We start from the raw sequence: 10279 nt of genomic DNA, 5'->3' as shown, positions 1-10279 counted from the left end.
CATCTGCCTTCGGCTCAGGTCATGGTCCCAGGGTCCTGGGATCGAGCCCCGCATTGGGGGCTCCCTGCTCCGCGGGAAGCCTGCTTCTCCCTCTCCCACTCCCCCTGCTTGTGTTCCCTCTCTTGCTATGTCTCTCTCTGTCAAATAAATAAAATCTTTAAAAAAAAATTAAAAAATAAAAGGATGCAAACCATGTTTAAAAAAATAAATAAATAAAAATAAAAAGAACACATACTTGAATATTTTGCCATAAATCTGATTGACATACTTAGCAAGATGACCCTGAGATGTGATCCAGAATCATAAAGGGTCTAGAATAATTCTTAAGGAGTGGGTCTTCCCGCCCCACCCCCATCTTTTCCAGGATAGCTTCTCAATTCAAATGACTCTGGATTCATGGGGATGGGCCCAGTGCTGTATCATCATATGTCATCATGCATTCCTCTCTCAATTCAGTAGAAAATTACCAAATGCTCACCATGTGCAAAATACTGTGTTAGGGTTCCAACCTCTTCAAAACTTAATTTCTTTCTAAACTAAGTAATATTAACAAGGTGAACTAAATGAGTGTCATTCTCACTCAACAAACCTGGATGCACAAGAAATGATACACTGTTTTGTTTTGTCTTTTAATAAATTAAAGTCATAGCCCAGTTCTGAAAGCTAGTCGTATATTTGGTCTTGTTGTCTATTGGTGCCCCTCCCATATTACCTCAGTAGCCACCTTAATAATGCACCCTTTATTGACTGCCTTCCTTTTCCTATCTTACTTCCCCATTCCCCTGCCCTTCCAAATAAACTACTTGCATTTGAATCTTAGGCATGCTTATCGGGGAACCCTGAATGAAGACAATGAAGCATTAGGGCATCCTTATCTCAGCACAACCTCTTTGTTCATAAATATAAAAGTTGTTTAAGCATGAAGGACTGAACTACCGTACTTTGTAGCATGGTAAACTTAGCTTCATCCTGTACAGTTGTTTACTCTAAAATGAGACTGATTTAACTTCCTTTACCAGTAATTAATTGTACTGAAATTTTGATGACATGTTTTCAATAATGTACACAGTGTAAATATCTTCTAAGTACACATACCAACAAGAAGTTACAGTAATGACTCATGTGTCAGAGGTAGTCATGAAACTATGATACACTTTATAGGTGTGTTATACTTTGCTGGGCTTGAACTTCCATCCAGATGCTTGGGAAATCTATTTATCAGACAGTCAGGATGCTAGTCAGATTATATCAGAAGGAAGTTTCATAAAATAAAAGGAATAACAAACATCAGGTCCTCTGGGCACCTTCATGTTAGACGGTTCTCCTTCCAATCCAACAAGTGGTGTGGCTCCTCCTCATCAACCTGCTTTGTTTTTCCAGGCTGACTTCTCAATTCAAATGGCTTTGAATTCATAGGGATGGGCTCAGTATTCGCATCAATATCTATTATTACACATTCCTCTCTCAGTTCAATAGAAAATTCCTAAGTGCTCACTATGTGTAAAATACTGTGCTAGGGTTCCAGCCTCTTCAAAACTTAACTTCTTTCTAAGCTAAAGCATTTAATCAGCAATGCTAACTATACACAGATAGGGACTCCCATCCTTGAATGTCCTATGTCTCCATAAGTGCGATAAATATTTCTCTATCAAGGAACTATTACTACTTGACCAAGGCCTGGCAAATCCCCTCCTTTTGTCTCCCTGCTTTCCACTTTATGCTATAGGTAGAAAGAGTCCAATTATTTTAGTTGCTCAGTGAGGAGTAATGAACATAATCCACAGCCTATATAAGGCTTTCTTCTGAGCCCCAGCAGCAAAGTACAACCACATCCCTGGGAAACCACTTTCCTGTCTCCTGAATCAGTTTAGGGATAGAGAATTGGAGCTCAAAATACTTGTTCTAGCTAAGTGGTATTTTAAAAATAGTACTATGACATGTTTTAATTTTTTAATTATATAAGTAATGTTTGCACATGACTAAACATTTTTTAAACAGGACTGCAAGTTATAAAATAAAATAAAGATATTTACATTTCTTGACTTTTCAACTTTGAACATCTATTGATTGCTAATTATGAAAGATAAAAAATTTAGCACCCCTAAATTACTTCTCACTTTATCTACTCTTCCCCTCAGTTTTTGTTGTTTCCTTCTAGTAATTACTTTTTTTTTTAATTTTTTAAGCTTTTCAAATTTATTTGAGAGAGAGGGAGAACCCACGAGTAGGGGCCAGGGGCAGAGGCAGACGGAGAAGCAGACTCCCTGTGGAGCCAGGAGCCCAAAGTGGGGCTTGATTCCAGAACTCTGAGATCATGACCTGGCTGAAGGCAGATGCTTAACCGACTGAGCCACCCAGGCGCCCCAGTAATTACCTTTAGAATCTTAAAGGATATACTTAGGTCTGTCTTCTTAATCTATCAATTTTGGCTTGCTAAAGTATCAGTCTAAAGTATCCTAAGATTGTTACCAACTATAGAACAAGACAGGTGTGCTACCTAATACATTTAAAATACAGCCAGTAGGGCGCCTGGGTGGCTCAGTCATTAAGCGTGCCTTCAGCTTAGGTCATGATCCCAGGGTCCTGGGATCGAGCCCTGCATCAGGCTCCCTGCTCCATCGGAAGCCTGCTTCTCCCTCTCCCACTCCCCCTGCTTGTGTTCCCTCTCTCGCTGTGTCTCTCTCTGTCAAATAAATAAATAAATAAAATCTTTAAAAAATAAAATAAAATACAGCCAATAATTCTCGGGGTGTCTGGGTGGCTCAGTTGGTTAAGCATCTGACTTTATTTCGGCTCAGGTCATGATCAGGTCAGGTTGTGGGATCAAGCTGAGGCCGGTGTAGGGCTCTCTGTTCAGTGCCAAGTCAGCTTGTCCCTCTCCCTTCCCCTCTGCCCCTCTCCTCCGCCCCTCCCCTTGCTCACAGGCATGTGCACACTAGTGCTCTCTCTCCCTCTCTCTCTCATAAATAAATAAATAGCCACAGCCAATAATTCTTATAGTTAAAAACTGTTAGCATTCCTTAGTTAATAGAGCATTTAGTATCAAACTAATCAAAAAATTTAAAATTAGGTTTATAAGTTTCCAGATTTTGAGAAAATATATTACAAGCCTTGTTATAAACTCAGACTATGAAATATGAAATCTCCTTTATATGAAAATGAATAGAATGAATATTTATGAATAGAAAATGAATAGAAAAATGGAAAATATTTAATTAAAAAATTAAAAATGGCATTAAATTAAAATTATTAAATATAATTTAAATAAATTATAAAATAAATGAATAAATATAATTATTAAAAATAAAAATATAAAATAAATTAAAAATATAAAAATAAATTAAAAATTAAAATAATTTTTAATTAAAAAATAAAAATAGAAAAATATTTACCTAAGTTTTTATTATCTTTTTGTATCTCTTTAACAATTCACTTTCATTAGAGGAGCTAGAATTATTGTACTCCAGCTAGATTGAGTCCCTCTTTATAATAAATAGTTTTCATTGTATTTTCAAAATAAGTTATAGTAATAATATCAACAACTTTAATTATGAAGAGTACACAGTCCAGCTTATCCCGTGTGAGGTGCATCTGCCGAGCTCTTTGTCATATGCTAACCATAAAAAGTACAAATTTAGATCCTATGAGATAACATCTAATTTAAGATCAAGAAATAGAAATACAAAGTGACTTTTTCTTTTTTTAAAGATTTTATTTATTTATTTGACAGAGAGAGAGACACAGTGAGAGAGGGAACACAAGCAGGGGGAGTGGGAGAGGGAGAAGCAGGCTTCCCGCGGAGCAGGGAGGACGATGCGGGGCTCAATCCCAGGACCCTGGGATCATGACCTGAGCCGAAGGCAGACGCCTAACGACTGAGCCTCCCAGGTGCCCCAAGAAATACAAAGTGATTGTACAAGAAGCATCCCCAACCATTTCATGTTCTTTTATCTAAAGGACAAAAAAAAAAAAAAAAAAAAAAAAACTCTTTTAGGAGAGAGTTAGGGGAAGCAAGATTAGCCCAAAAGAAAAATGAAAACCTTGAAATTTCTAAATAGGTAAAAAATGCAAAATGGATATATTATGTTGCAAATATCTTTGCAATAGGTCAAAAAAAAATGTCGGGGTGCCTGGGTGCCTCAGTCAGTTGGGCATCTGACTCTTGGTTTCGGCTCAGGTCATGATCTCCGGTTTGGGTCGTGAGATCGAGCCCCAAATAGGGCTCCACGCTCAGTGGAGAGTCTGCTTGAGATTCTCTCCCTTTCCCTTTCCCTCCCCACTCTGCTCCTCTCCTTTCCCTCTGCCCTTCTCCCTCTGCTCTCTCTCTCTCTCAAATAAATAAATAAAATCTTTTAAAAAATGATGAGATAAGAAAAAGTGGATATGATTAATCCTCAGGCAATGTTTAGCATACAGGTTAAATTAGAAACAATGTTCTAGAAAGAAAATGCTTTCAACTGGTATGGAGTACTTACAGTAACTTTAAATTCTTATTTTGCTCAGACTTGTATTTAGGAGGAAGGAAGTCCTAATACTATATCCTGAAATTTCAGGTCTCATGTGGTTGCCTTTAAAAACATATATTGCAGTATAAGCATCAAGATGCCACCAGCTGTTAGTTCCCTAAAAATAAAGTTCAGTCCTTACCCCGCAAAGATTTTATATATTAGTATTAATTGGAGGCTGAAGAAACCACCTGAATCCCGTCAAGAATGTTGGTAGGAAGTATGTCAAGGTGAAGGCACTCTGAGCTGTAAAGAACTACTTTATTATCTCAGCTAGTTTTCACCTCTCTGATCCTTAGTTACCTCATCTGATAATGGGGATAATATTATCTGTTATCTCTAATTCCCTGGGAAATTTTGAGGGTCAGGACGAGATAATGTATCTGAAAATGCCTTGTAATCTATAAAGCACTGCACAAGTATGTATTATTACCTCAATAAATATTCGTGGAGAATCTGATATAAGAATAATACATTAAGTAACATGATAGCAGAAGAAAGGAAATGGATCTTGCCCTCAAGAAGAAAGAGACAGGGGCGCCTGGGTGGCTCAGTTGGTTAAGCGACTGCCTTCGGCTCAGGTCATGATCCTGGAGTCCCAGGATCGAGTCCCACATCGGGCTCCCTGCTCAGCGGGAGTCTGCTTCTCCCTCTGACCCTCTTCCCTCTCGTGCTCTCTATCTCTCATTTTCTCTCTCTCAAATAAATAAATAAATAAAATCTTAAAAAAAGAAGAAGAAGAAGAAAGAGACACCCTGCAGCAACAGTGACAAACAGCTAGGGGGAGGGAGAAGGGGTGGGGAGGGAGAGGCAGAAGGGGTGGGGGGAGAGGAGAAGGGGTGGGGGGGAGAGGGAGAAGGGGTCGGGGAGAGGGAGAAGGGGTGGGGGGGAGAGGGAGAAGGGGTGGGGGGAGAGGGAGAAGGGGTGGGGGGAGAGGGAGAAGGGGTGGGGGGGAGAGGGAGAAGGGGTGGGGGGAGAGGGAGAAGGGTGGGGGGAGAGGGAGAAGGGGTGGGGGGAGAGGGAGAAGGGGTGGGGGGAGGGGAAGAGGGACAGGAGGAAGTGGAGGATGAGGAGGAAGAAACATTGACCAACTTATTTTATCTTTTTGCTCAGAGCTGTGATCCTTGATCATGTCTTTTGGCCCTCGATATAGCAGTCCACAAAGAGGACCTAACTTTTAATGTTCTTTCCTGTACTTTCACAGTAATCAAAGTTAATATATAAACAGAGTTAAAGGGCACCTGGGTGGCTCAGATGGTTAAGCATCTGCCTTCAGCTCAGGTCATGACCCAGGGTCCTGGGATCGAGTCCCGCATTGGGCTCCCTGCTCCTTGGGAGCCTGCTTCTCCCTCTGCTTCTCTCTCTCTCTCTCTCTCTCTCTCTCATGAATAAATAAATAAAATCTTTAAAAAATAAAAATAAAAATAAAAAAATAAACAGAGTTAAATATATAAATTATCTCATTTAATCCTCACAAAACCGTGCAAGGCAAGTATTATTAATCTTTTACAAATGAGGGAATCAAAGCTCAGCAAGTTTAAAGTTATTGGACCCAAATCCCATAGCCAGTGAATTACCAACCGAGATCACTAACTCCAGGTCTAGTGCTTTGAATTTCCATTTACTGAAGCAATTGCTTTTAACATCTCTTGGTCTCCCATAAAAATATTATTCCTATTTCCTACGTTAAAATTACCAGTTGTATAATAGCCAAAACTACCTTGAGAAAGAAGAACAAAACTGGAGGCACTATGCATCCTGATTTCAAACTATACTACAAAACTACAGTAATCAAAACAGTATGGTATTGGCATAAAAAGAGACACATAGATCAGTGGAGTAGAAAAGAGAACCAAATAAACCAAAACCAAGTCAACTAATTTATGACAAAGGAGCCAAGAATACACATTGGGAAAAAGACAGTCTCTTCAATAAATGGTGTTGGAAAAACTGGACAGCCACATGCAAAAGAATGAAACTGGACCACTATCTCATACTATACACAAAAAGTAATGCAAAATGGATTAAAGACTTGAATATAAGACCTGAAACCATAAAACTCCTACAAGAAAACAGGTGGTAAGCTCCTTGACATCGGTCTTGGCAATGATTTTTTGGATTTGACACAAAAGCAAAGGCAACAAAAGCAAAAATAAACAAGTGGGATGACACACTAAAAAGTTTCTGTACAGCATAGGAAACCATCAACAAAATGAAAAGGCAATCTACTGAATGGGAGGAAATATTTGCAAATTGTTTAATAAGAAATTACAATCTAAAATATACAAAGAACTCATAAAGCTCAATAGCAAAAAACATCTTATTAAATGTGCAGAGGATCTGAATAGACATTTTTGCAAAGAAGACATAGACATGACCAATAGGTACATGAAAAGGTGCTCAATATCACTCAACATCAGGAAAATTAAGGTCAAAACCACTATGAGCTATTACCTCACACCTATTAGAATGACTATTATCAAAAAGACAAGAAATAACTAGTGTTGGTGAGGATGTGGAGAAAAGGGAATCCTCATGCACTGTTGGTGGGAATGTAAATTGGTGCAGCCAATAATGAAAACAGTATGGAGATACTCAAAAAATTAAAAATAGAACTACCAAATTATCCAGCAATTTCTAAGTCTGGGTATTTATCTAAAGAAAACAAAAACACTAACTCAAAATGATAGATGTGCCTTCACTTTTGTCACAGCATTATTTCAAATAGCCAAGATAATGGAAACAAGCTAAGTGTCCTTTGATGGAAGAATGGATAATGACGTGGTGTAGAATATTTACTCAGTCATAAAAAAGAATGAAATCTTCCCTTTTGTGACAGCATAGGTAGACCTTGAGGGCATTATACTAAGTGAAATAAATCAGACATAGAAAGACAAATACCCTATGATCTCAGGTCTATGTCAAATCTTTTTTTTTCCCTGCAAAAAGCTTTATTATTTCCATTTGGTCCACGGCTTGGGAGAGGGCTCCAGGGGGTGGTTAAAAAGCTGCCTAGTGGGGTGCCTGAGTGGCTCATTTTTTAAGCATCTGCCTTTGGCTCAGGTCATGATCCCAGGGTCCAGGAATAGAGCCCCACCTCAGGCTCCCTGCTCAGGGAAGCCTGTTTCTCCCTCTCACACTCCCCCTGCTTGTGTTCCCCACCCCCACCCCCGTGTCTCTCTGTCAAATAAATAAATGAAATCTTAAAAAAAAAAAAAGTTGCCTAGTGGCTGCAGGGAGAGCCTCAGGCACAAGCCCTGGCACCAGGGGGATGCCAGAGGGGCCCTTCAAAGGCTGCTGGGCCCCAGAGGCTCCTAGTCATGCTTGAGAATGAGCCTTTTGAAGAGCTACTCACCTGGGACCACCCAGGCTGCAGAGGTTAGTCAGGTGGTGGCTCATTTTTGGATGAGTTTCACCTCCTCATCTAGAAGTGGTTCTCCAGGAAGTCACAGAGATGGGGGTCTGCATGGGCAGAACCCAGAGCATGCAGATCCAAAAGGGCCTGATTCAGGCTCTTTTCCAGAACCAGGGCAGCTTCCATGGTATCCAGGACTTTGCCCCTCTCATCTTGGGACCGCTTTTGCACTTCCTGGAAGAGGACACAGCTGCCGCACTGGTTTTGCATCTTCAAGAGACGCTTAGCTCCCTCGTGCTTCCCTTCCGCTGACTTGTGGAAGAAGTGGCCGGTGTCCTCCAGAGCTACATTATCACCTTCAAAATGGAAGCCCAGAGAGACGTAGGTGTAGGAAGCCCGAAGATGCATGTTGACCAGGCAGCTGATGGTGGCCTCCACCTTGGTGGAATAATTCTGACAAATCTGGGTGCTCATGGTTGATTGGTAATAAGGAGCTAAGCTCAAAATAGGGTGTTAGCTGGTCCAGGAGGCAGAGGATGGCTAAGAAGATGGCTCTGAAAGTTAACACTGGAAAAAAGGTTGGAAGGTGGTAGGAGGCTGGTAGAAGGGGCGTCCCTGGGTTTGTTCTGTCCAAACACTGTTGAAGCAAGAGACAGAGCCACAGGACCACTGGGCACACTGCCTCACTTATATGTAGAATCTTTAAAAACATCATCATCATAATAATCTCATAGATTATAGGTTGCCAGAGGAAGGGGTGAAAGGTAAGTGAATTGGGTGAAGGGAATCAAAAGATATAAACTACTAGTTATAAAATAAGTAAGCCATGAGGATATAATGTACAGCGTGGCAACTATAGTTAATAACACTATATTGCATGTTTGAAAGTTGCTAAGAGGGTAAATCTTAAAAGTCTTCTCAAGAAAAAAATTCTGCAACTGGGGTGCCTGGGTGGCTCAGTCGTTAAGTGTCTGCCTTCAGCTCGGGTCATGATCCCAGGGTCCTGGGATCAAGCCCCGCATCGGGCTCCCTGCTCGGCGGGAAGCCTGCTTCTCCCTCTCCCACTCTCCCTGCTTGTGTTCCCTCTCTTGCTGTGTTTCTCTCTGTCAAATAAATAAAATCTTTAAAAAAAAAAATTCTGCAACTATATGTGGTGACAGATTCATTCGACTAGATTTATTGTGGTGGTAATTTTGCAATATATACAAATATCAAATCATTATGTCATATACCTGAAACTAAGATAATGTCTTATGTCAATTATACCTTAATTTTAAAAAAAGACATGAATGGGCGCCTGGGTGGCTCAATTGGTTAAAGCATCTGACTCTTGCTTTCAGTGTAGGTCATGATCTTGGGGTCATGAGATCGAACCCCACATCAGGCTCAGCACAGAGTCTACTTGAGATTCTGTCTCTCTCCCTCTGCCCCTCCCCCCGCCCATGTGCATGCATGTCCTCTCTCAAATAGATCTTTTTTAAAAAAAGACATGAATGGAGAAATTGAGGTATATTCATATAAGGACAAACTATTCAGCAATAAAAAAGAAAGAATTATTATTGATACACATAACAAAATAGTTGAATCTCAGAAAAATTCTGCAGACTGAAAAAAGGCAGGTAAGGAGTGTCTGGGTGGCTCAGTCGGTTAAGCGACTGCCTTCGGCTCAGGTCATGATGCTGGAGTCCCGGGATTGAGTCCCACATCGGGCTCCCTGCTCAGTGGGGAGTCTGTTTCTCCTTCTCCCTCTGCTCCTCCCCCTGCTCGTGCACTTTCTCTCTCTTCCTCTCTCTCAAATAAATAATTAAAATCTTAAAAAAAAGAAAATCTCTTTTTTTTTTAAAGATTTTTTATTTATTTATTTGACAGAGAGAGACACAGCGAAAGAGGGAACACAAGCAGGGGGAGTGGGAGAGGGAGAAGCAGGCTTCCCGCGGAGCAGGGAGCCCGATGTGGGGCTCGATCCCAGGACCCTGGGATCATGACCTGAGCCAAAGGCAGATACTTAACGACTGAGCCACTCAGGTGCCCCAAGAAAATCTCTTCTTAAAAAAAAAAGAAAAAAGGGAGACAAAAGAATATATGGCTTGATCTATTTATATAAAATTGTAGAAAATGCAAAGTGGCAGAAAGTAAATGAATGGTTTCCTGGGTATGTAAGTAGAGGGAGAGATTACAAAGAGGTACAAGAAACTTTTGGAGTGGATGGAAATGTTATTTTGACTGTGGTGATGAATACATATATCAAAATTGACATATTACATATATCAAATTTTTTATTTTAAATGCGTAGTTTGGTATATTGATAAATCAATAAAGCTGGGGGAGAGGTGATTAAAGAAGAAAATTGTTATTGTTTTAATTTCTTATAGAATGGTCTGTGATTTTTTCAAAGAGCAGCTTGTTTTCCATAATTCAA

At 40.2% G+C, this 10279-nt stretch overlaps 1 pseudogene; it reads right to left on the bottom strand.

Annotated features, from left to right (window-relative positions):
• Window positions 1-7819: 7819 nt before the first annotated feature.
• LOC114214094 (ferritin light chain pseudogene) lies at window positions 7820-8334 on the bottom strand (annotated as a pseudogene).
• Window positions 8335-10279: the final 1945 nt, after the last annotated feature.

Source organism: Eumetopias jubatus, unplaced genomic scaffold (assembly GCF_037043125.1).
Source record: "Eumetopias jubatus isolate StellerSeaLion01/CBP00866 unplaced genomic scaffold, mEumJub1_p1.0 scaffold_17, whole genome shotgun sequence".
Classification (NCBI taxonomy): Eukaryota; Metazoa; Chordata; class Mammalia; order Carnivora; family Otariidae; genus Eumetopias; species Eumetopias jubatus.
Note: the sequence above shows the minus strand (reverse complement) of the source record. Positions and strands in the feature narration are given on the sequence as shown.